A 26099-nucleotide genomic window follows, 5' to 3' on the forward strand; every position below is an offset into this window, starting at 1 on the left:
TCCCGCGAATGGCTAAATAAACGAGCTTCGTTTCCTCCCTGTCGAGTGCTTCGGAAGGCATTCGCGGAACCTCGATGCCGACAAACGTAGTTTGCATCCATTTTCAGTTACGTAATATATACCAGTCTTTCCGGTTTGTTATGCGCGGCTATATCTAACACGCGTGGCTGCTATCCACCCCCCTGAATCGGAAACGTGCAGCGTGTACATCAGATCGAGTCGTATATTGCTTCCATTTGGCAAACACTACGTTTTTAACTCCGATTACGTTAAATTAGTTACTCGAAAACTCTGGTTTAATCGCTATAAACTCTAGGGTTTGTAAATAATAACGAAATGTTCCTCGCGTACCCCTCGGAGAATTGTTTAAGTGACGGAAAAGGCGACAGACAATGATGGATAAATCCAGGAAGTGTGATGAATGGACAGAACTTCGTGCTGGATATCGTTTCGTCCTTGCGTCAAACGTGAGACGCGTTACACCGTCGTTACGGAGAATGGTAGGACTTTTTTTCTAAGCTAATTTACTTTCTATTATACAATATTTTTTGCTCGAAGACTCAGGCTAGCTTCAGGGTAACATATCGAACGATAAATAGAAAATTGTATCGTTTGTGGTACATCGTTCGCTATCCATCTTTCAGACGATTCTATCGTATCTGAGTCCAACAGTGCTGCATTTTTTGAAACTAGTAAAATCGATCGTAGAATATTAAAAAGAAATCAAAGGAAATCAAATTTCACTATAAGCTCGCTATTACTCGCGACGAAGGAAATTTTTATAATTTCCACTATTACACCAGCATCGAATAAATTTGGGACTCATAGAAACGATAACAGATATGCACCAGACGTTGACAGAAAAAACTTGACAACTCGAGCAGCGTTGAAAAATGAACTCGGTCGTAGTCCAGCGGATTTCCCGGAGTTTCTGAAGATTCGAATTCGTTCTCTTCTCGAGGGAACTCGGCATTTTCGCCTTTCGTTACATCGTCAACGCTGAGAACCGACGCGACGAGTTTGAAATTAAAAGACGAGGACTCTGCAATTTTCTTGAGACCACTTTTCCAAGTTGCCAACTTTTCCGACTCTTCTTGTCCCGCTCGTGTTTTCCACAGGAAATGCTTGACCCTCGCGGCATATTTCGAGTTTAAATCAATTCACCGAGTCGCTCATTTCTGTTGCCTTAAGCGCTTTGACTCGATGCCTAGACTCGGGATCCTTAATTCCGTCTCTTGGCGAACAAATTTCGAAAAAAGTGGCTCGTTATTACCGAAACGTGGCTCAGTCTAGTTCGAAGTCAGGGAAGTGGGTCAAGAGGGACGACTTATTCGATTATGAGGGGGACCGATTCTGGCGGAATGACCAAGCTTAACTGGCCGTTCCACGGCGCGGCACCCGAAGACTCTTAAAAGTGCAATTCGCATAAGAATGAACGACCCCACGTACACGTGGCTCCTGAGCCCGTCGGAATAATTTCATACGACCGTTCTCGGTAAGTAAAAGGTTCGCGGGGCCATTTTTCGAATTTCATCGACCGTGAGGGAAAAAATGACCGCGATTCTCGGACAATGGTCACGTCCGCTCGGGTGTATGCGAAATTCAACTGCGTTATGAAAGAAACGTTTGGTGAAAAGTAACCGTAACACGAGCTGACGCGAGGAGGCTGTAGACAAATATGAATTTATTTCATTTCCTTACATATACTCGCAATCTATTTAACAATTTATTCAACTAGTCGCGGCTCGCTATCGAAGAAGAGTGAATCCATCGAGAAAATAATTCGTGAAACATTAACATCGCAGCAAAATCATATTCCCCATCATTGTTTGAATAACAAGTCTTGTTAATAATTAATTTAACTATCGTCGAATGTCTCGAATGGATACTTATTCTGAACCATAATTGTTATTAACGTTTAATCGAACAATGAATGATACTGTATGTATAAAAAAATGTTTAATTACGTCGGAGATATTAAGTTTCAATTGTTCCAATCGATAGATATTAAAATATAGAAAAATACCTCACGATTACTTGTTCAAATTTTATTCTCAACTTTTCGTGTTCGGAAATATTAAATCGCTAGAGTCTGTTCAAAATTCTATTTCCTTGCGGTATCAAGTCGCTAGCAGGTCTCAGCCATAATTAAAGCATTCACGCTCCAGTTCTTTAAAATTCTAATAAAATCGTTCACTTAACAACGAACAAAATCCTTCCCTAATTAAATTACACGATTCGCCAATCTGTAAGCCAAGTCACGACGTGTCAAAGCGTCGAACGATGTGCCTGGGTCGAATCTCCCTGATCTCAGTTTCCCTCCCTGTGAATGGCGAACGCCGTGATCGAGGGAAATAAAAGAAAGTATCGCGGGAACGACGACACGGACGAGTCTCGGAATTCACCGTGGCGGAGTGTATCGTGGAACGGGAATAATTTAAAGAACGGGATTCCCACCCAAGTGCCCGAGTTCTTCCTTTTTTCACGGCGCGCCCCTTAAACCGGCTCAACGCGCGAAGAGGAAAACTTTTTTGGGACGACGGTTCCCGAAGTACGTACTTCCACGTCGTAAATCTGCGGCGTGCGGGGCGTAGGTCGCGGAAAGATTGAAAGGGTTTGGAAGGATCCAGCGAAAGAAGAGAGTCGAATCGAGGAAGGCTTCCGCGAAACTTTCTTTTATTCGTCGTGGCCTCGTCGTGGGATAAAGGAAAGAGGAGGAGATAAGGACGGCGAGGGAGGGTGAGATCTTTGGGAAAAGGATCGCATCGATACAGGGAATTTAAAGGGAATTTTTAAATTAAGATAAAGAAGGAATCGGAGTGTCAAAGAGTCCTTTGAAGAAGAAACTATGCAGTTTAATTTACCGAGGGATGTGTTTGAGGATTGTTCGCAATTTCGAACATTTTTCTGAATATCGAACAGATCGTAGAAACTTATGATTCTTCGTGCAAAAACAGTTAGAAAATATCCATGAAATTTTGTAATAAAAGACTTCGTTTTCGTAGGAAAGTGAACCAAGTACACGTCTGACCATTCTCTACTGTTTCTATTTGCTCTGCAAAGTAACTCGTCTCTATTGTAAAAATTCAAGTCAGAATGTAAATGGTTCCCAACCCAGACCGTTTGGACGCCCTGTACGTAACTACGAACATGCACATCAGCTAGGAACGAATGGGAAGAATCGGAAACGTGGCGAAATCGGAGAACGAAAGCTCGCAACCCTTTCGACAGAGAGGGGTAACGGACAATATTTGACGTAGTAAAACAGAGAGAAGGCGGAAAAGGAGAGATGAACCGGAAGAGTCTCGCAAAATTGTCGGAGATACGTCGTCGAATGGGGAGTCGAGGACGAAACGTCCGCGAGGTGGAGGAGGAAGGGTTGGAGAAAGGTGGAATAAGGTTCCAGAACCAGAGTGCAGATAAATGCGGTAATCTAAGTTTTTCCATCTCGCGGGACGAGTAACCTCGCGAGATGACCTCCGACGAGAGAGAAGCCGTCTGAAGGGATCCGTCCTGATTCTCCTTGGCGCACAGCTGCGTATGTGGAACGGAAATCGTCGCTGGTCCCTGTTGGAAACAGAGAAACAGGGCTCACGGGCGCTGACGAATTAAGCAGACTTTGAATTACGTAAGGACGTGTTTCCATGCCGCGATACACCGAGACACACGGTCGAAAATTAATTCCGCCGTCGGCAGACGCGTCTCGACGCTCCTCGTTCCCGTCTCCGGATCCGCACAGTCTTTGGACGCTCAGAGAAAATTGCGATATTTTATTCAGGCGACCCTTGAGTCCTTGAGAGGTTACGTAGGAAGGCTAAGACACACAGGAACTTTGATATGAATTTATTTGGAATGTATCTTCGGTCAAACGGTCTGTCTTTGATTTTATTAATATATTCAAGTATACACTTCCAGCCTCGTGTTCTGGAAATTGTGTCGAAACCCTTTTTAAAAATAACGGGGATACGGTGCTTCGGGAAACTGCAGTTATTTTCAGTCTGTATAAAGTGGAAGCGCGTCTGACCATTGCTAACTGTTTCTACTTGCGCTCGAAGACTCCGCGTATCAATAGTTTTATATCAAACCACTGTGACTCTCGACTCGCCCACTTTATAAAACTCTCGACTGTTCCACGCTGTCCGAAGTAGTCACTATGTACTAATTAAATTATTTTTCTACTGTCAGGGCTTTCCGTTCCTGGAAGGACGTTTCAATAGCGAACAACGTCACGTTCGCTACGACGCCAAGCTGCTGGTTCCGCGGAAAACCGAACAGTACTCCAGGGAGCGCGGGAAAACAGGTAAGTTTAAATCCAATGTTCTTCCAGCGAGAAGGTGTTACCGTGCACTGCTGAAATCACATTTTTGAACGACTTTTATACGCCTTATTTCGTTGTCTCCCTCAGAACACTGTCTTCGTTACACACTCGGAAATTCGAGTTCATGTTTACCCCACATATTTACGTCTGTAAGTAGGTTAGCTGGAACATTCGGTAAAATGGGAATACCACGATATTTAAACACTTCCTTATCGGTCGAAGTATGCTTACAGTAGCTTCGGTACATTTTTGCCAGGTAACAAAAAACCTGAAAATTTTCCTTCTACGTTTCGTGGTAGAATGGACAATGATAAACATATTTCAGGAGCAGGTCACGATAAGTAGACAGGTGTCGTTTTTTACGTGTAACGCGTTAGAACCCTCTCAGTCGTTAACCAGACTTTACGAGGTTAGTTAAAACCTCTGCACGCGAACCAACGTTTCTTAATATTGATTTATAGAGACACGCGCGTCGGTGACATTCCACAGATGTGTCTTGACTCTGTCGAGGATCGCGATCGACGCTGTTAATTTTCCGTTCAGCTTTGATGGTACCACAAAATTAACGAACGAGGACACTAATAATATCGAGTTAAAATTTCAGCTCCTTTGAGGATTTAATTGATAAGGGAATTTACATCGAAAAGGGTGCATTATTTGATGGCAGATTCGGTGGTGGAAAGCATTCTAAATTGTTATCTTAAAAATAAAAGCAGAGGCTGGTGTTCTTTTACAATTGATTAGAACTTGAAAAATGCAGCCAAGCATTCCAAGTATTTTTATTTAACGATCCTACGTTTTTAATGAAATACACACAGTACGGTACATAATCGAAAAATCCTCCGAAATAATAGCGAAGAAGTGGAGTCTCCCAGGACTCGAATTCTCTCAGTCTTCGACGTCCCCCTTTGCTTTTTGGTAGTCGGAACGTCGAAGCAGTGCATGAATCCCCGTAGCTCGTTACGATAAATTACAGCAAGGGAAAAGTGCAGCGGGTAAGGAACAATGCAATTCCAAGCGGGGACGTTTCATACGTGGCTGAACGACGCGAAGAGGGTCGGCAGTCGAGACGTAGCGCCATCTTAACAACATCTCACAGGGTGCTCGCCCGTAGAATTGCATTTTGTCGTTTAGAGCGAGTGCTCGTAAAAATGTACGCTTTTTTTTTTACGGTCAGTCCACCGTAACGCGCTGCCCTGCTTCGCTCTTTCAACCCTCCCCTGGCTCGCCTCTGCCCTTGTTTCCCTTGCGTTTGTCAATATAGACACCGACGACGGTCCGTAACGGGGGCTACAATCTTAGGCAGACCCGTCAGCGAAACGGGGTTAACAAGATCAACGTGCGCGACGTTATTGCGAGCCAGAAATTTCGCCCTTTGACCCTTTGAATGTTAACGCCGTTAACGCTGCGAATCAATCGGCCTGTCATCTTCTTAGTTGCCTAACTCTCTTTGGACGAGGTGGATGTCGGAGATCGTTGTTTCTTTCGTTGGATATGCTCGATTGTTGACCATGGAACGACTGAGAAGGGTGCTTGTATTAAAAAATAAAAGGGGTTCTTAGTTGTAACTCGATGAAGTAAGAATTCGAAGAATTCCGATCACCTTTTATAATAGAAATCAAATAAATTAATCTTTTAATCTTCCTTTCAAAGAATCACCGTCGAATCGAAATTTTGCTTCAGCGTGAGATTCTTCGAAATTTCGTCCATTTTAATTCCCGAGAGACCGTAACTTCGTCGCCAATAGGGAGAAACCGTTCGCGGATGTAGAAAGGAAAAAAGGGAACAGACGTGAAACGAAACTTCCGGTGGTTCGAGCAACCGTGAATTTATACCAACGACGGGGCAAGGGGAGGGGCGGCGGCGAGAGGGAGCGGAGGCGTAGGTGTAGCAAGCGCGCGTCACTAAAATCCAGCCGAGACGTGAAATCTGAATTGCAGTTCACGTCGATAACACTTTGCATAAAATATGCAGAAATTTACTTAAGTGGATTCCCATATTTCGCGGAAGCATCCAATATCGGGGCAAAGAAGAAGAAATACCGCGTCATGCGACGAACATTTTTACAACGGGAAGAAAATAAATAAAAATGCACCCCAGGGCGCTGGCGCCCGGCCAACGAACACCGAATGGAGCTTAATAAAAATATTTAAAAAAACGCTCGCGCACCGAAAAAATTTCCGAACCCGAACTTTCATGCGAGGAAACCGTCTGACACGATGGACGATATAATTCGCTTCGCTCGCGCCCTTTGTATTCAACCATGATCGACCCTTTCCATTCGACGATTCACTGAAAATGAAGAAAATGTTTCAGGGAAAATTTGAGACAGGATTATTAATAAGTTATTCGTCAGGATATTTTAATAGATACTTCTTTCTTTAAATTTTAAATCAAATAAACGTAACTTACCGGAACGAAAGTATCACAAATAAACGAATAACTAACGAAATAAATAAATATCATTAGTAAATTTCTTGAGTCGGTTATCGAAGAAAATATATTTCTTGATATATTCGAGGATCAGCTGGGACCGTGCTTCTACAAAGATACACAGGACTCCCTATCTAATTTCCAGAAGTAAATAAATGTTAAGAATATACTTCCTACGTTGGAAGCACTCTGTATTTAATAACCAGCATCACAGTCAACGATTCAGAAGAAATCAAGTTACCAGGAAACGAGAGAAAAATGTCTCCCCTTGAATTGTCGTGCGCCAGGATTCAAGCAACCATAAAATTATCAGCGAAACGACGAGGTACGGAGTTGCGGACGGAATTAGAAGAGACGGAATTTCTTGAAACTCGCGAAGGATCACGCGAGAGGACGAAGAAGTTGACAGAGCAAAATGCACCACGGAGTCCCAAAGTTTTCCAGCCAGTTTACTATAAAGAACATGGAATAACAAACGAGAGGGATCGCGCCGCGGAACAATCGTCGCGTCTTAGTTCGCCGAGAAGCCTCGCTTTAGCTCTCGACTTTGAAACGTACTTAGCGTTGCGCACGCGAGCTCGAGAATAAGCAATCGCGCGGATGTGCATGCGTACACGTGTACGGAAGGGATGTTCAATCGAGCGAGTAACGAATTATACGAATCTGGCCCGAAACGGAAGCTTCTCTTCCGTGAAGATTTACGTGTTTCGGAGAACGAGGGAAATTTCAACTGTATCGGCGTGAGCAGGGGAAACTAGATCGGTTAAAATATAAAGGGACAAACATGAAATGAAGAAAATATTTAAGGAAGAATTTATTAACCCTTTAAAAAAATTTCGCGTTATATAGAGAGATGAGAGAAAACTTTTTTGTATTTACAGTCTATTCATACGACATTCAGTTTCGGAAAGAAAACTTGAGAACTTACAATTAGAGCTCCTTTTTCCTGAAATTCAATTACATTCGCAACGACGAAAATGAGAATCATCGTTACCTGAGAATTACTCATAGAGAGACGAGTTATGTAATACAAATACAAGGAAATAATAAAAGATATCTTCAGGAATGAACTTCGATAAATGGGCTCGCATCGTGCACAATATTTATCTTAATATTCGTCATCTCCTTCTTGGAAGCAAGGACGATAAATAACAGGATTCACTTCAGACAAATTTCTCGGGCGATCCAAGCTCTTTTATGTCTTAGGCATTTCGGTATCCTTTACGTGCTTTAGCTCTAAAGTCAAGTTTCCTTCTGCCGAGTCCCTCTCGAGCGTACCAAGCCGAATTACGATGAAATAGCTATAAAACGTCTTATTTTTCGTAGCAAGTGGAGGGTCGTCAGTTAGTTCAAGTAGGGCAACAATTTCAATGTAACATAGTGTCACGTTGAAACTGGAACGAGGATCTACATCGCGAGTTCTAAACTACACATCGTCTCTCGTCGTACCAAAACTCGACTCGCTGCGAACAAACATGGGGAACTACTATAATACAATCAAATCGAAACGACACTACTTAGTCCTGACTCTTCGCAGGCCTTAATGACGGAAAACGTGATTTATATATATATATAAATCTATGCTAAATAAAAAAATAAATATATCTTTAAATACATCGAGAAAATTCGCACAATGATGCCGTGCCTCTTCAGGACTTCGCGAAATTACTTGGCATCCACCACGCCGGAAGTTACCATTTCGAAGTTTTACACCCATCCAAAATGCAATCCGCTCGGCGCCTTTTCCAAAATAAACGAGCCACATATCTTCCAAGGATCTCGAAAGTTGTGCCAATGATAATAAAACGCATTCAATCCTTGTAAGTTGAACCGATAGCTACTTCAGCGATGGGCCATGCAGCAGTGATTCGAAACTTCGCTTCGATCAACCGATATCGGAGTATCTACTATGGTCGAGTGGTCCTGAAACCTAATTCCAACCGAACAAACACATTCAACTGTAGATTAATATTTGTTTGTTTGTAATAAGAAACAAAAATATTCTTATTAGTCCAATCAGACTAATTGATCGAAAATCTGTTTCGATCTGAAGAATTCTGAACGCTGAAAAGCAGAAGCCGAAGCGCCACGACGCGATGGATAGCGTCGCGGAGACTAACAAGCAGAATCCTAAATCTCTGGAGTAAACGACGGGACGTTAGTCATTCTAAAACCTAATTCGCAACGAACGCGAGAGACAGAAGTTCTCCGCTGATGGTAACACTTGTCGCTAAGAGCTCGAGGAAGACTTGGCTCGTTGATGAGCGTTCCCCAGCCAGGCGGAAGAAAGAGGAAACGCACGCATTAGGCGAACTCCGGATGGAAGCGGTACGAACACGGGAATAGACGATTTAAATAGCCTTTCATTCGCGCGATCCACCGTCTTGGAGCTATCCGAGGCTTTCACGAAAATTCGTGGGTGCCAGAAGCCTCGACTCCCGAGACTTTGGTTCCACCGCAGTTCCTTTACCCAGCGCGGAGATTCCGCTTCTTTTGCATCGAATGGACCGTTTCTTCCTTCGTCTTGTATCGAACATTCCTTTATCTCCGGTCTCGTCTTTCACGACCGCCGCCCGTGTTAATCGGTGTTTTCCTCGGATTCGAGGGGAGATTATCTCTTTGAAGATTGGAATATTCTCGGGAAGCAGTCAAAGGGATTAGAAAATTCGTATTTACTCTCGGAGCTTTGCTCGGCGGTAAACCAAGCGCAGGGATTCCATTCTTAACTGTTCTTCCTCCAAGAGATTTTTAATGGAAACTTGGAGGCAATTTTGTGGCGAATTGTGGTTACTTTTTCCATCGATTCATCGATTCTCTACCTGTTATAACATTCCTCTGTAAGGTCAAACTCATTTAAAACAATTTACCAATTCTTCTCGTTGTTTATCTTTCGCGACAATTTTGTCGAATGTCGCAGAGTTTAAACGAACCAAAGGCAGCGCTGCGTTCGAACTTTCTCCCTAAAATTCGCTCGTGGCTTTTACGTTAAATTCAAGGAAATACGTCAATCTCCGAACGCAAATCTCGCTTCGACCAGTCCCGCCCTCCTTCGCATTCGCTGTTTTATTCCAAAGTGATTTTTGTTTTTCCGTATGTGAAGGATTTACCATCTGCAACCGCAGTTGTTGCCTGTCACTCGCACGAAAACGAAGGAAAATGTCGAAACGCTAATTTATGCGATTTTATCAACTATGGAAATTCACGAATCGTCGGGGAATATCTGCGAATAAAAAGTATGCTCGAACATAAAATTAAAACGAATCTATTCGCACTCGATGAAAGTTTAAGGACTTATTAATGGATTTCAAAGTTACCTTTTCAATTATCGTTCGGCTGCATAAAGAATCGATTAAATAATACATAAACGTCTTAGAAATATTTTCATTTCAGACAAAATGAAAATGAAAATTTACATTTACGTTTTACTTCCGTTACCCTCGAAGAAACTGTTACTTCGATGATGAAACAATTGCATTTCCTATCCCCGCGAACGTTCAAACTGAAATTTTCAGCACAAGTTGATCGAAGGGAAAGGAACGACGCGTGGAATAACAGACTATCGAACGTGGGATCTGTTTGTTCAGATCTCAAACTGCGTTTTAAGATTTTCATCTAAGTGCACCGCAGATCCTTGGTTCGTTCCGGGTGCTTATGGTTCCAGCGGCACTTCTGAATCTCAACCATCGCACGAAACTAAAGCGACGACGACGTCTTTCCGTGTATCAGGAATCGCATTGTTTTCCACCCTTTGTTTCTTACCGGGCTCGACGAGCGCGTATCCCGCCGCGCGCTCTCAACTTCTTGCCATCTTTCGAGCCACGCGAACCGAAATTTTCCGTTCCATTCTACGAAATTCGCCTCTCTCCCATTTTCAATCGCTCTTCCAGCCGACCGTTCCAAATCAATCGAATCTTAAGAATAGAACCTTAAAGAATAGAACATCATTTTATTTTTGTAAATCGGACAAAATCAGAGAGGGATAAGACAGAGTCAACTTTGTCGAGAAATATGAAACGTACATAAATTCCTTACAAATACGAGAACATTCGCGATAGACACAATTACTTATTCAACAAAAAATCGATTTTCGATTTTCTCTTATTTCGATGTTGTATTATTTTTGTATAATTAAGTAATCGAGCAAGCTGGTGTTCGTACATTTTTTTCTTACTTTTAATGTTTCTCTCCGTCGAGGTCTAACTGCGAGTAATCGTAAGTCCACTCGACGGTCCACAAATCATCCGTCGTCGGCGTTATGAAAAAAAGATTTTTATTATTTCAAACCCTATGAATCTCTTTGTTCCCGCGACCTCGTTCGACACTGCGTCGTCACTTGACAAATGCGCGTCGCCCCTGCGCTTTTACCTCTAATAAAAATTTATGGTCGTCACTGGCGAAACATTTTTTCCTCTCTGGTCGATGCGCGCGACCGTTGCATTCGAAATTCCACGTTTCGAACGTTCTCCAACTTTTTTAACTAGCAAACAGTCGCTTAATTAAAGAAAGGATGCGGCTATACAACGAGCTCGGTTTAACATATTTTTGATTTTAAGAACAATTTAAAAGACGTCGGAACATTTATTAAAAATTCAATAACGTTTAGCTGCAACGAAGATACATTTTTCCGTTGTCTATAAGTTGACAATCCTATCATGTATTTTATTGGTATTCGAATAATCTCGAATTTCTTTCCTTGCGTAATTATTCTTCGCGCGAATAAATAGTAATAAACCTTTTCTTTCGTAGTTTTATCGTTCGTATTTCATCGAGTACATCCTGTCTTCCGAGTGTTTTTGCCGAGAAAAATGTCCGTTTCCGGCATGACGTCTTGTTCTGAATGTGATCGTTGCTTTGTTCGTTTTCTCCACTCCCCTTCGAAACTCCTTTTCGAGGATGCTTCCGTAAATTTTCGTAATATCCCAAGCTCGAGGAGCGCCTTTTACGACGCCGTACAACAATTTATATAACAGCAATGCAAATGCAGCTGCTCTCGTAGCACGAGTGCGATTGTCGGGGCACAATTTTCGTTCATCTTTCTTCAAAGTGGTTAACAAACCTCAGAAATAGTCGTTCGCGAATTTTCAGGAACATTCTTGAGTGGTAACAGAGAATTAACACCCAACCTACACTTCGTTCGTTTGTAACTATTTCGATCTTATGGACAAAAATATTTCATTTTTCTACGTTTACGTTTCACGGAAGTGAAGTTCTCGAAACTTGATGTCGAAGTTGAGTAGTGTCTTCTAAAATTAAACCATTATGGAGGAAGATATTTTTATATGCAATTTAATGCGCATGGGTCGCGTGTTAATTTTAGGGCGAGAATGGGGAAGATATACGGCGTCATCCAGTTTTTCAGAATTTCCCTAGCGAAGTAGACCTCGTTTAAAAAATTCATATTTGCAGTAGACTCGGCAAGCTCCACTTTTATTGGAACGATTTCTCTCGTGTCTTTTTCTGTCCTCTTCGGTCACCTACATCGAAAACGTATAAACGGAAACAGATAAAAATTACCACTACACACAGTTTCCACACAGAAATGACCACTTACCGATAATATTAGGTGGACTGGAAAGTAATGTCGTTTTTCCAATTTGAAATATTTGTTTGTCACTCGTCAGCTCATTGATTTTTATCGATCTGGCATTGGATATTTGCGCACTAGAATTTACACACAAAAATGGAGATTTATTAAAAATTTCTTTCAGTTTAATGTAAAAGAAACGACGTTACTTTTCATTCTTTCTGATATTCCTCAAAACTAAACGAAGTTGGAGCCAACATAGTCTCCTATAAGCAAATAACCTCTACAATAATTCCAATGTTCAGAACACACTGCCACGGTATCCTCTATTTCCTTTCGATTTTTTTAAAAAATAATCCTGCGGCCCTCGAATTCCCGATACACAGCGCTCGTTATCGTAACCACTGGCGTGATAAAAACCGACCGTTCGATAAAAGATTACACACCCCCGAAAGAGGCGTGCAAAGTGTAGCATGTATCCAACACGGGGATGCAGAGCGGTAGAAGGGGAGGATTATTATCGGACCGGGATATCGATGTCCAGCAGGTGGAAAATTACAGCGAATATTATCCGCGGACGGAGGAAGGGTTCGTACAAAAGGATTCAATTTTCTCTGAGGGAATAAGGACGAAACGATAACAGCGGCCGGGGCTGAGTGGCCAGGAAAATACAGGTCCAGGCGTCTAACGTGATCATACCGAATAGCCTGTAAATTATGCGAGAAATTGTTGCGTAGAGAAATTGCTTGCTTCGGACCAAGACGGTTGACTATATACATTTTTCCCAGGAGGAGATGCTCGGGTGAAAAATAAAGTTGGACCTTTCGAGTAGAATATTCCGTTTTTGTGGGGAAATTTTAGAAAGTAACTACGTGGCTGTACCCACGCGTTGCTGTGACTCAGTCTTTCATTTTCGATACGCGAGGCGCTAATCTCTCCGAATTATAATTTATGCGGGAATCCGGAGCCAGCAGAATGAAAAAGAAAGCCGCAATTTACGGGTTCCACGCGTGGACAAAATGGAGGGATTTGGTCGGTCGTAAAGACGGGACCCAAGCGGCCGCTTTATATCGTCCCGAAATGAAGCTGCTTTAATCGCGAGCTGCGTCAGTGATATCAGAGCCCACGCTCGTCCTTCTAGGGGCGGAATCGCGACTCGTCAAAGATTTTATCGCCTTCGTCCTAATTCGTTGGAAAGTGTCTGGCCAGCGACGGGCTGACGAAGTGTTTCGCGATCGTAAAGCAAGAATAATTGCTTCCCCGCTGTGCTGGCTGAACCGACCGAACTTGGTACGAAGTTGCAAAGTCTACCCGGGAAGTTCTAACAGCAGATTATAGTTTCTGTATCGATCACGTTGTCGCGAGGCTCGGGGAGGTCCTCTTATGAATCAACGATGAGCCTGACATCGGTGATTCGAGTAGTTCGCGGTGATAAAACGGTCTAATGAGATGCGTGCTCGTTTGAAGGCAATGTTAATCCTTGATAGTACTTGAGTTTCTGCTTAATTTTTAGATGGAAAGTATACAATTCTGGAGTCTCTTATATCGGGTCATCCCATGAGTAATGTCAACTCCCATGAGTAAAATACAACAAAAGATATAAATGGAATCTTTTGTGGAATCCATTTTGAACTTTTCGCTAAGCGATTACTATGTATTTTGATTGCTGCAATATTTTTTTAACTATTATAGAAAATATTAGTAAAATCAGTATCGTTTACATCAAAACACCGAACATTTCGAGAAGGGTGAATCGATATGATAACTAAAAAATGGAAAGAGGTTGTAGTAACCTACGGTAAAGTAAACATAAATTTTAATTTCTTTCACCAAAGAATAGCATCGAGATACTACATTACTTATGGAACGATCTAATATATTACGAGAAGTACTCACCCCAACGTTGCACGATTCCGACTCCAATGAGATATTACGCAGCGAATTGTAGGTTCCCTCTAGATACATCAACCGGTTTAATCCTCGCGTGGCAAAGTATTTCTGAACCTCGCGCGATAGGGAATACCGTCAGGCATCAATTAGCTTTAATTAAAAATTATTCCATCTTCCATTTTCGTTTCCACGAGGTGTTCCCTCGCGCAACACGTAATACGCCTCGTCCTGTAGGTTCTATTCTCGCTAACTTCTCAAAATGCTTTTATCGATTAATGCAGTCCGCCACAATCGATCGAACAAGGATAGGAGAGAAGGGAGAAAGAAAGAAAATCCTCTATCCTTGTTCTATCCTTGATCGACGGACCGCATTAAATCTAATGGACAAAAGTCTTTGACAAAAGCACTTTGAGAAGTTAGCGCGAACAGAACCATCTACGCACGATTTTGTTGGCGATCGACAGGCAATTAGGACAAGACGTTACTGGCGTCGATTGCTCGCAATTTTCGCATCGTTCCGTCGCCGTCACGCTACTCCCCGCCTGCTGATGTTCGGAAATACGCTTTCCTAACGATCTCCCCATAAATCACCGACGAATATTGGCGTTGCTTCGCTAGATGAGTGCACTGGTTTCGGATAGTCTCGGCTAGACTGCCACGAATAAATCTTTGGATCGAAACTTCCGCCGGGAAACAGAGTGGATGGAGCGGTCCATCAAAACAAAAAAAGAAATTCGCGGAGAAGGGAGTCGAAGTGGTTTTCATGATGGATCATTGTCTTTGGGAAAATATTGCGAAGCTTTGAAAGTGATGAACGGAGTGGATCTTTGCAACATGGATCTTTTTCGAGTCTTGCAAGAATCCTGTAAAAATTCATGGTATTAGTTTCGGGTGTCTATTAGAGAAGATTCAAAAGGTTTTTCTGGGAACGAAACTTGTTTTCCATAAATAAATACGTTCGTTCGTAGCAAGGTCGTTAAACAAGCAATTTATTTATTAAAAATTCATAACTTTTGATAGGAAAATGTCATTTTAAGGAATCTGACCGTAAATTAAAGCCGACGTCCTATACTTTTATTAAGGAAAATTACTTGACGATAAGTGTTTAATTTTTATTTAAGTGAAACGTGTTCGTTTCAGGCTTGCAAAAATAAAGTTTTCTGGTATAAGAAATAGGAAAGAATATCGAACATCGCATGTACTGTATTCACAGGTAGGTACAAAGAAAACTTTGAAAAATCACGAAAGACCCCGCGTCGACTATTCGGAATTCAGTGCGCACCTCGTTGCCATTCTTAAAGGGGTGAACAGGAACTCCGGGAATATTACGAAACTATATAAAAAGAAACGTATCATTCAACCGCAATATTTAGTCTACACCCAGACAGCATACGAATGTAAACGACATTTTTGAAATTCGATTCCATCTCACGATATACATTTCGTCGCTGGCTGTATATCGTTTGCTTGAATATTCTCGAAAACATACCACATGCGTGCCATTTCGCTCGGCTGTCAGGGTATATCCTACAAGCGACGTCTCGGAGGACGAAGCTTCGGCGTAGATCGATAAATTCAATTGTGAAACGTTCCCCGCGAAGGTACGTTAATCTTTTCTCTCTTCCTTTCTTCTTCTTCTTTTATTTTTTTTTTAAATCGCATTATCAGACGTTTAACGTTTAAAAAGAAAACGCGCACCTCCTTCAATCTCAAAGTGCAAATCACCGCGGACTTCATCGTCGATCCATTCGCTACGCGAATAATTGCTTCGCGTTAACGGTCCCATCCTCTTTTATTTTCGCGTACCCGTCGAACCAGTGACGCTGTACGGTAACGATTAAATTCGACGGGGCAGACCACGATATAATTACGTGAATTTCCAATCTGTCAAACCATGTTGCCGATAACGAGCAAAACAACGAACAAAGCGCCTCCGATGTAACGATCTCTCGACGTTGTCGTTCCGCGAGCCGGCTGACCGATCAGCAGCGCGAGCGGGGAGGGTTCGAACGGAGGGAAAATAAAGGGAAAAAAAAGCGACTACTGGTTGCACGACGTGGAATCCGTACGAAATTACTCCGACGTTCCCGTAACGAGGCTTGTAATTAGCTACACCCGCAAATTACCCTCTTGCGTCTCTGCCAACGTCGCGAAGCCTCCACCATCCCCCATCCGTGGTCATTCTACTGCCTCCCATACGTACCAGGCCCGGGTGCAGCAGTTTCGACTGTCGAGCGACTATTTTTATCGCATATTCGAGTTATGGGGTCGTTTGCTTGCGTTCATTCGGACAGGGAAATCCATTGACTCGATGCTAATTGGAATTTCGGCGTTAAACGTTATCGATGGACTCTGTTATGTTCTTTGTGAGAACATTAGCGCTGCGTTGACGAGCTTTCCTGGTGAAAATTACCCTAAACACGATCCTGTTCCGTTCGTTTTCAATTGTATCGAGTTTAGAGTATTTTTCTTTGGTAGCTTGAGTAGAATGTTCAAGGGTAGTAATCGAACTAGGATTAGAGGAGAGAACCTCTCGCTAGGAATAAGATTTGGTTATTTTGTAGGTCACTGTTGGATATAAACTACTGGACAAAATTACCGGAACACTTTTCCTCGCGAAGTTTCACCGAAATCGATTGAAAACTCTCATATGTATGAACATTTAAAAAAGTGTTCCGCTAATTTTGTCCAGTAGTTTATAAAGGAAGGTATAATATTTCCTGTTGCGAGAATCGACACGTACCTCTAGCCAGACATCGGTGTGTCACGCATATATTTACGCGATACCAAGGTGAAGTAGCGCCATATTGTTCAACTTCACCTATGCCCAGCAAAATAATTCATCCGCGGACCAGCTGAGAATAGGTACCAGCCTTCCAAGATTGTCTTCTTCCTTACCTTTCACCTTAGAACCTACTCACCTTCAAATTTCCGGATATATCAAGTCAGCCAGTTCAATCTCACTAAAGAATTTCTTGAATAATACATCTCCCGCTAATGAAGATGGCGGTCAACCATCAGGAACATTCGGAGCCTAAAAGATAAATTTTCTGGGTCACGTCTATTCACACCTCGCTTGTGAAACGAGATTAATATTTTCACAGGAAATATGAAATTAATACTCGTCTCGAAATTTCTCAATGGGTACCTTTCGTATGTCGAATATATTCTACGATTATCTATTCTCGAATAGTTCCGAAATAAAATTTTAACTTTGTACAAATTTTCACGTGTTCTAGCATCGCAAGTAACGTGTTAATAAGTCGTGTCGATTTACTAAAATTAATTAGGAGGCTCGTACAAAAGTGAACTCTGATGTATGCTTGTTTTTTTTACATGGACAAATGTCAGCACAAGTGGTTGGCAAAGAATATAAACGATTTTTTTTAAAAATCTCGTGAAATTTGAAACGGGCCAAAATGACTCTGTAAACCAAGTGTTGATTGATGTCGTAAATGTATAACATTCGTAGTCTACTCGTCAGTTTCATCTACGTAAAGCAAAATAATTCGTCCCTCGTCCAACTGAGAACGGGTGGCGGCAGTCCCATCTCTCTTAAAATTTCCGAAGCATTCGTTGTTAGCAAACCAGCGTCGTTCAGGCACCTTTCTCACGGTCTACTCGTAATTAACGATTATTGTCTCTCGTTCGTGTTTTCATTTTCTCGTTCCTCCGTCGCTAGCGGTGGTTGAATATTTCAACGGAGGTTCTGGCTTGCTTACAAATTGCGTTTTCGCCCGTGTCGCTGTAACTGCCATACTACGTAACACGGTGACAGCAGGATTTCTCCAAGAATGAGAAATTACGCGTGAAACGGAACGTGTACGAGATGAAGACGCCGATAGTCGACGCTTCGAAGACTATTTGCGTAATAATAGGAGAGGACAGTCTCGAAGCAGAAGTTTTTTCGAACGATCGAGACATCCGTGACCTGAAAGCCGACTCGTTAATATTTCATTGGACAATTAATTATACTCGATGTATCGCTTCGAACGGACTCTTTGGTTCTCGATGATTAAATTTTCCTTGCTACTAAATGACCCAATTAAACGGTGAAAATTCGATGGAGCAAAGAAAGAACTGTTTAGTTGTTAATCGAGTCTTTCGTTTCATGCATTTGCGACTGCTTTATCATTATTGAAGGGTGTTTTTATTGAAGCAGGTTAAGAAAATAGATCTTTATTGGACATCCAAATTGACTGGATTCAACTGTGATGATATGCACCGATGAAAATTGAATAGTCGATACGATTGACGAATCAATTAATTTATATATTTATTCGTGTATTATTTCGCGGCAATTAAATTAGAAACACACCGAAAGGAGAGACGTAGCTCGCGGACCGAAGCAACTGTTGCTGGTGAAACAAATTGGAGCGATAAACTGCAGCAACTGTTGTCGGTGAAAGAAATTGGAACGATACGCTCGACGTCTGGACATTTCTCTGCCATCGTCGTGGAGCGATGCATACCAAAAAATTCTAGCATTATCGCAGCGAAATACACACACACACACACACACATTCTATACACACGAACCAGTGTAGGTCTCCCTTCGTGTACGGCTGTCAGTACCAACTGCTAGCTCAGCTAGCTAAGGATATAGAGCGTAGCTGATAAAACAAAAGAACGCCGGCGGAAAAATACAGCGAACGAAGCAGTCCGGGCAGCGGTGCTAATCGAGTTTCTCTTATCGCCGAGTCAGGGGAGAAACGCGAAATCGTGGAATCAGTCGCGTCACTGGCCAGTTCTCGGTGATTTCGGGGGCGATAACACCTTTCGTATAGAAGCAGTAATGCAGGTAAGGTGTTTCGAGGTTATTTCGCCGTGTATAAGGTCTGACAAATGAGTCTTTCAGGTGGCAAACTGATTAACTGTACGATTCATCTACTGGGAGAACATTTGTTGGCTTTTTAATTGCAATGTTAACTTTGCTATTTATTTACTGCGTTGGTAGTTTCTCGCTTACAGTAATGAATTTTTGGAAGAAAAAAAGGACTTACTGTATATTAATATATATCGTGAATAATACAACACCAATACGATGCCTTGATCAAATAATCAACGCACGAAAAACTATGTATGAAAAATGGAGTAAAATTTTTGGACCGTACCAACCGTAACAAAGATGCACAACGTCATCCAGAATACACACAAAAAAAAAAATACATAATCAATTCCTCCTAAAAAAAGAATGTAAGTATTAATACTCTTCATCATTAGTCGACTCTTTACGTGCTCGGAATGGAATTCCTTCCATGTTTAGCCATCGGGGATACACCGTTGGATATAAGAGCTTAGGTACACCATTCGCCCAACACCTTACGAAGGAACCAGCAACTATTTCAGCGAACTAGAATCCATCTAACCTCCCACGGAAGAGGTCAGAGCTCGCACATCACCTTCGTGGACGTTGAAAATCCCAGCTATCGACTTATCGTCCAGAGCAAAGAGAAAAGAAAATTTATCTACCGAAGAATAGGGAACACCTAACCTAACCCTCTCTCGGAACACCCTCGTAAAGCCATTACTCTTGTCTCTTACGCAAAAGAATTAGCTCGATAAAAGAAATTTCATAACGTCCCGTGAATTCCATGGATTAGGTTCCCAGCGAAGCGAGTCCGAGTGTTAGCTCAACGTTCCCACTTTTCGAAACGAACACAGCTTACCACCCCCGATGCCTCGAACGTGATCGAACCGTGGCCAACACGCGGACGAAGCCTCTCCTCCTTGTTCCACAAACAGGAGGTATTTTCGAAGGGAATTTCCAGAAGCTTGCTGACGCGATGAAACAGTTTCAGGAGCCAGACGAAGATGAGAAATATTTAAACGAGGAACGCCAGCTGCATCCTACAGTGTCACTTGACGCCGGGTCTCGCGAAACCCTGGGAGTTGGCATCGCGAGCATTATTTCATCTGGTTTCATATTTGGGAGGAGATCGGCGGGACGGGAACGGGGTTTGGCCGCAATTTCGGCCGCGCGCACCTCTTCTGTTATTTCAGGTGAAATGAAATAATTTCAAAGGCAACGCTCGCTAACACCGACAGCCAGGAAACATTTGGTCGGATGTTCTTGCCTTTCCGACTCCAGGTTTCCCTGCCGACATCCCGTCAAGATTTAGCGAGCAGGGAAACAATAACGTATCTCTTCAGAAAAAAGTCTGGACGTTCCTACTTTCGCGAGTAACGTCAATCTTAAGGGGGTATGTTTTTTTTCTGGGTCGAAAACAGAACTTTTCTTGGTGAACATTCTTGTTGCTCGAGGTCTATTAGAGGATTTCTACCGAGTTGCGTTTAAAGAAATGTGAAATTTCTAGAGGTACGATCGCTAATATCGCGATCCATCCTTTCGGGATTTAAGGGGGAAGCTTGGTTCAGGATATCGGAAATGAGGCATATTTTGAAAGTAACGTATCGAGCGAATCTTTACGAAACTTACAGAAATAATTTTGTTTCGATAGAAAATTAGTAGAGCCTTCAAACAAAATCAACTAAAGATTTTCTTATTTATTACATAATTACTCGTTCTATAAAGTTTTTTTTATATGTCCCTGAGGTCTTTAAAAATTGCCTCGAAACTTTTCCAAAAAGATAGTATCACCTCAACGCCCCCATTCTTACGAAAATTGTCGAAAGCTGTCGTATTCGAAAGCCTGCATTCGTTAAAGAATTTTCACGCGAATCGTAACGTACTCGGTATTAAACAAAATCCATTGTCGAGTACGTCTTTTGAAAACGAGTCGAAAACCCACTGTTTCGACGCGGGAATGACCTATACGCGGTCCATTTTCGAGAACGATCGTCCCGGTGAAACCACTTCGCGTTCTCCTCTGTGTATTCCTTTCATATTGGTTTGAAAGGCCGACGTTCGAATTCCGCGACACGTGACGTAACGAACGATACCATAGCCGATGCAAAACGCGATAACATTCGCTCGAATCGAAACCGAAATTCGAGAACCGGAAAAAATAAATGTTCGCGTCGAGTCGACGCTGGAATCCGGATGAAAAAACAACCGATCGAGTAACTGCTGGCTATTATTTCACCGAAAGCAATTAAACGCGTGAAAAGCGAACGTATAATGAAAATGTGTTAATGAGGAAAGAGGCCGCGATTGGACGCGAATGATCGATGCGATAGCTTTATGGCTAACGAGAGAACAATCGTTAGAGTGTTGCAGGATCGATCGTAAACGTAGCGCGAATTAAATTGTTACAAGCCAGCATCGATCGATCGATGCGAGGATGTCTGTTTTTCAATTATATCTCGAATGGATCGTTTGTTTGAGCAACGTTACAATTAATCGTATCAAACACAGCCTGAATAACCAGTTTATTTAATAAGAGTGACAAGGGCGCGAATACACGCATAAATATATTTTTCTAAACTTTGTGTTTCTCATTTATGATACGAATTTATGTAAAGTCTAGGTATCGCCTCGATAGAAATGTTTCAACGCGTAAAAGGGCTCCTAAATAATAATTTCAAACGTCGGTGAAGGGTTCGAACGAAGACATTAAAGTCTTATCGTTTCGGTTTACGGATTAGAATTACCCAAAATATCCACTCGACGATGGAGGTGTTGAAAGATTAGAATCGATCGATTTTAAACGAAAACGAAGAAAAGAGGACGATCTCGAGAGAAGCAACTCGACAGTTGCCGTGTCGCAAGAATTTCTGCGAGCTTTGCTCAGCTCTTGGGTGTTCGCCGTTTTGTTTATTTATCTCTTTCGGTCCCTTTCTTTACCTCCAGTCTTTTCATCCGGTCCACCCACGTTCGTCGTGGATGTTGCAATAACAGGGACTGCTGCACACCGTCGAGAATTATGTCTACCAGCAACATCTTTGTCCGGCGATTGCGTTCTAGTCTTCCAATGCAGCTATCCCCACGGACACTTCAAAGGCTTGTTCAATGATTATGCCAACCTCCTCGGCGAAGACAGGTATTGGAATATTTCAAACAAAGAAGCTTTGGTTTACTTTCGATCGTTGTAGTTTCTTTTCAAACGAATGAGAAATTAAAAAATCGACAGCTTGGGACATCTATAAATGAAATCTACAGGAAAATTTATAGTCGAACTCTTATGTCCCTGCCGAGTTTCGAGGGAAAATTTGAACGAAAGTCTCGTTTTACTGAATTCATCCAAACTAAACGCTGTAAAATGCCACCATGGAAGTATCGATGATATTTCATTTTCTATCAGGAAATGGAGCATCATCGATCCGTCAGCCGAGAAGAAGTCTTTTGCCATCGCGATTCCCTTTAATTTAAACTTCTTCTTCGGCCAGCGATCCAAATCCGTTCTTTCTCCACGCGATTGGATTCCCATTCGACTCGCTTCCTGCCAGCCAGGAATATCCAAATGCGACTTTCCGTTGCGATATTTTCCCAGAGTCCTGGACCCGTCTGAAAGACTCCTGTAATTCAACGTAACCTTTCTGAATCTTCGATTAAAGTCGAAACCAAGTTTCGAGCTTCTGTTCCGCAACATCTCGATCCTCCACGGTTAAAAAATACAAACAGACGATAGTTTACACGAGAATTCAACGACTTTCCAGGGCCCTGGAAGAAGAAAGTCGGTGTTCGTTGGTCGCGACTGCCTCGTGCTATGAAAGTTAGGCGAGGGCGAGCTACAAATTGGTGGAATGCGGCGGAAATTAGGTTAGCTGGGCCGTTAAGTTGTCTCGCGAGAAATTTCCTTAACACCTGCGACCCGATCCCTTTGTTTTCCGTTGGGATATTTTCGCCACGGACTCTCAGCCAAGATTTCATTCTTCATTTCTTGTTGCACCGCCTCCTACACGATCGAGAATACAGGGCGTTCCTTAAATAATGGCGCAATCAAGCAAGGGACGATTCTAAAGAGAAATTCACATCTTATCGTGCGTCATTTAATAATCTGTAACCGTGAATATATAAAAATGGAAGCCCAATAAGTGTAAACTTGCAGTTGTTCCTGTACTCGATGAACGTTTGGGCTCAATTTCTTTTTTTCTTAAACGGAAAACTTACTTTTTCCAAAAGCAATTATTCACTACTCGATAGTATCGTCGTTGTTGGAACGTCCTGTACAAATCGGGAAAGCAATTTTCGTTGTAATTACGCTTCTAGCTCACGCCTCCGAAATAATTCTCCCACGGAAGCTTCCTGTTTGCGAGTTCCGTTCGCCCGCGAGCACGCCAACCTCGAGATCATTCTTTCTCTCTTCGCCGACTGCGCACGCAGAGAACTACGTTGTTTGACAACCATCTTCCGCTGTATTTCCTTCTGCTCTCTTTACCGCACCATCAACGCTTCGAGTATTTATCTCGGTGCAACGAGGAATACACGTTGTAAAAGTCTGTTGATTTGCGAGCTTCTGATTTAGAAAATTCGAGAGAGAGAAGGAAACGATAGAAACGCGAACGGGAAATAATTTTACAGGGGAACATGATGCTGTAAAAGGTTGGGAGAACTTTCGATTTAGGAATTTTGAGAGAAAGGAAAACAATTTTCCTTTGTATCGTATGTATCGTAAAATATTTATTTTAACAAAGTATCGTACAGAGATGTTTTATTAAAATAACTCGCTAAAATGTCACTCTAATATTTAACGTACGTGTAATAATATACAAGTTGCATCATCGAACTTTCTGTTGCACGAAAAGTAATGTTTCGTCTCCAGAGAAATTTTTCCAAAGCGCGCCCCGAGTTTTCTTCATTTTCTGGATTCCCTTAATAATATACACAAATTTCTCGGTAAAGTTAAAATTATTATTAGATAGATTCCAGCCGGCACGTACACGAGTAGGTATATAGACGCGTTTCCATTTCTAGCGTCAAAAGGAATAACGCTCGAATCGGATATTCCGTTTCCTTTAAAACTGAAAATCCCGCTACGTCGTTTCCTTCGTCGAGACACCTCTAAGCGGAGAATAACCGCGGCGTGGCTCGATGCAGATATATTGTCGAGACGAGGGGGCGCAGCTTGGCAACAGAGAGTGTTTTCGGAACCGTGTTAAGGTTTCCGTCGTTTCTGAGTCTACGACAGAACACGGTAACCGTTGAGCGGTAACGCGTACACAAGAACGAGGAGTTTGAAAATTAATTGCCTCGAGCGTTAAAACGAAGCAAGTCGCGATGTTCCTAGAGACAATTCGACCTAATCTAGTTGCGAGTTGTTCCTTCCGAAAAAAAATTTCTACTTATTAATCCTCCTGATACGTCTCCCTCTAATTACGGCATTTTTTAATTCCCCGCAGGACGCGACCGGGACGGATGAGAGGACTCGCAAAAGTTCGACGCACGAACAATTGAAAATGCAAGAGTCTCTTGACGCTCTTGAGTTTCCGAGGAAATATTAGAAAGAAGCTTAACACCTTTCGTCCGTTCATTTTTAACTAGATTACTAGATAGAGCATAGGAACCTGATGAAAGCGTCCTGTGCAGCCCTTTGGGGCGCTGGGTTTGCCAACGTGAGCAAAACTTTTATAAATTGATGGGTGAAAGTGGAGCTCTTTTCAAGCGTTGTAAAAATATAACGAGCTAACGCTAAATTTATTCAACTAAAAAATTATGGATTGTATATAGTATATAAAATTTAATGTGCAATATGAGAAGAGTCGTACACTGGTTCTATGTACTACCGTGTCTGGCCAGACGTGGTCTCGTTTCACTTTCTCGACACGCACGCTGTAAGCAGACCAGTTCGCACAACTGGGAAGTAGCACGAGCATGTACATGGTCAGACGATGAAGTGGGATAGAACCACGCGTGGTCAGAGGAAGTAGAATACACCCGTGCGTGGTCAGACGTTGATGCACGGTAGAATTACGTGGTTAAAAGAATAGGACGTGTGTATTATGTATCACAACCTTCGATAAATTGCTAAGATGTCGAGAACGAATATAAGTGCCATCTCCGATTGTACTACAGAACACGTCTTCGTCTCCTTGTAAATTGATAACGCGCAAAATGAAACCGCGTAGGAAATATGGCGCGCGAATCGAGAGACTAGAGCGAACAGGGGCGATAAATTTCGTGGAACGGTGGCTTCGTTCGCGACGGTGCAGCCAGGAAAGCAATCTGCGCTGAAAGTCCCGTGGAAAAATATTGAAAACTGGCTGGCTTCTAACTAGGCGGAACACCAGCGTCTCCCTCGTATAACAAGGAACGAAACCATGCACCTCTCGCCATAACCGCTCCACGGAGTTCCTCGTCGCGGTATCCTGGCGCAAGGAGGAGGAGCGGATGGAAAAACAAGACGCCTCTCATCCCCCAACGAGCTTAGCATTTTTATATCGTGGCCCGATGCTTGTACGCCATCCAGGAATTCGTGATATCGGAGGAAGAAGGAGGAGGTGCTCCCGGGTTAACCATTCCGCGAGGGTATAACTTATTTTTGCATTCGAAATATTCGAATTCTCAAGGGGTGTTCCGACTCGAGCGAACTTCTATTCTTTGAACCGAGACTATATGGTTTCGGGCGACCCGGGGGGGAGGTGGGAGGTGGGTTTCTTTTTGTTTCGCGAGGTGAGGAGCTGAATTGCTGGCGCAGGAAGTTTGCATGGTTTGCGGCGCGGAGCAGAATGGTGGGGTGAAAATTATGCATATTTTGGAAGAGTGTATCCTAAGTTGGAATTGAAGTTTTAACGAGGAGGAAGTAGTAGGTAATCGTGATACAACCTGTGTTATATCGAAAACAACACGAATTTTACTACAGTCCCTTTCATTTCCTCATTATTCTCCTCGTAATTACTTATAACTTTCTCATTAATTTCACTTCGATTTCCTTTGATATCTTCATTAATTTCTCGTAATTTTCCTCTCATTTCTCCAACATTTTCCCACACTCTCCTTTTGTTTCTTCTACATTTTCAGCTGCTTAGCTGAATATTCTATTTACCATTGCGAATATGTCCAAGTTGTAGTATTTTTCAAGTCTATTTCAAGGG

At 42.4% G+C, this 26099-nt stretch overlaps 1 long non-coding RNA gene across 1 annotated transcript in view; it reads left to right on the plus strand.

Annotated features, from left to right (window-relative positions):
* The window catches only part of LOC128891549 (uncharacterized), a 150952-nt gene extending 126477 nt beyond the window's left edge, over positions 1–24475 (plus strand). Inside the window, exons 6-7 of the long non-coding RNA XR_008460859.1 lie at positions 4186–4300; positions 24408–24475. This is a non-coding gene — a long non-coding RNA (uncharacterized LOC128891549). The remainder of the gene's footprint in view (positions 1–4185; positions 4301–24407) is intronic.
* Positions 24476–26099: the final 1624 nt, after the last annotated feature.

The sequence above is a fragment of the Hylaeus anthracinus genome, unplaced genomic scaffold (assembly GCF_026225885.1).
Source record: "Hylaeus anthracinus isolate JK02 unplaced genomic scaffold, UHH_iyHylAnth1.0_haploid 12002, whole genome shotgun sequence".
Taxonomy (NCBI): domain Eukaryota; kingdom Metazoa; phylum Arthropoda; class Insecta; order Hymenoptera; family Colletidae; genus Hylaeus; species Hylaeus anthracinus.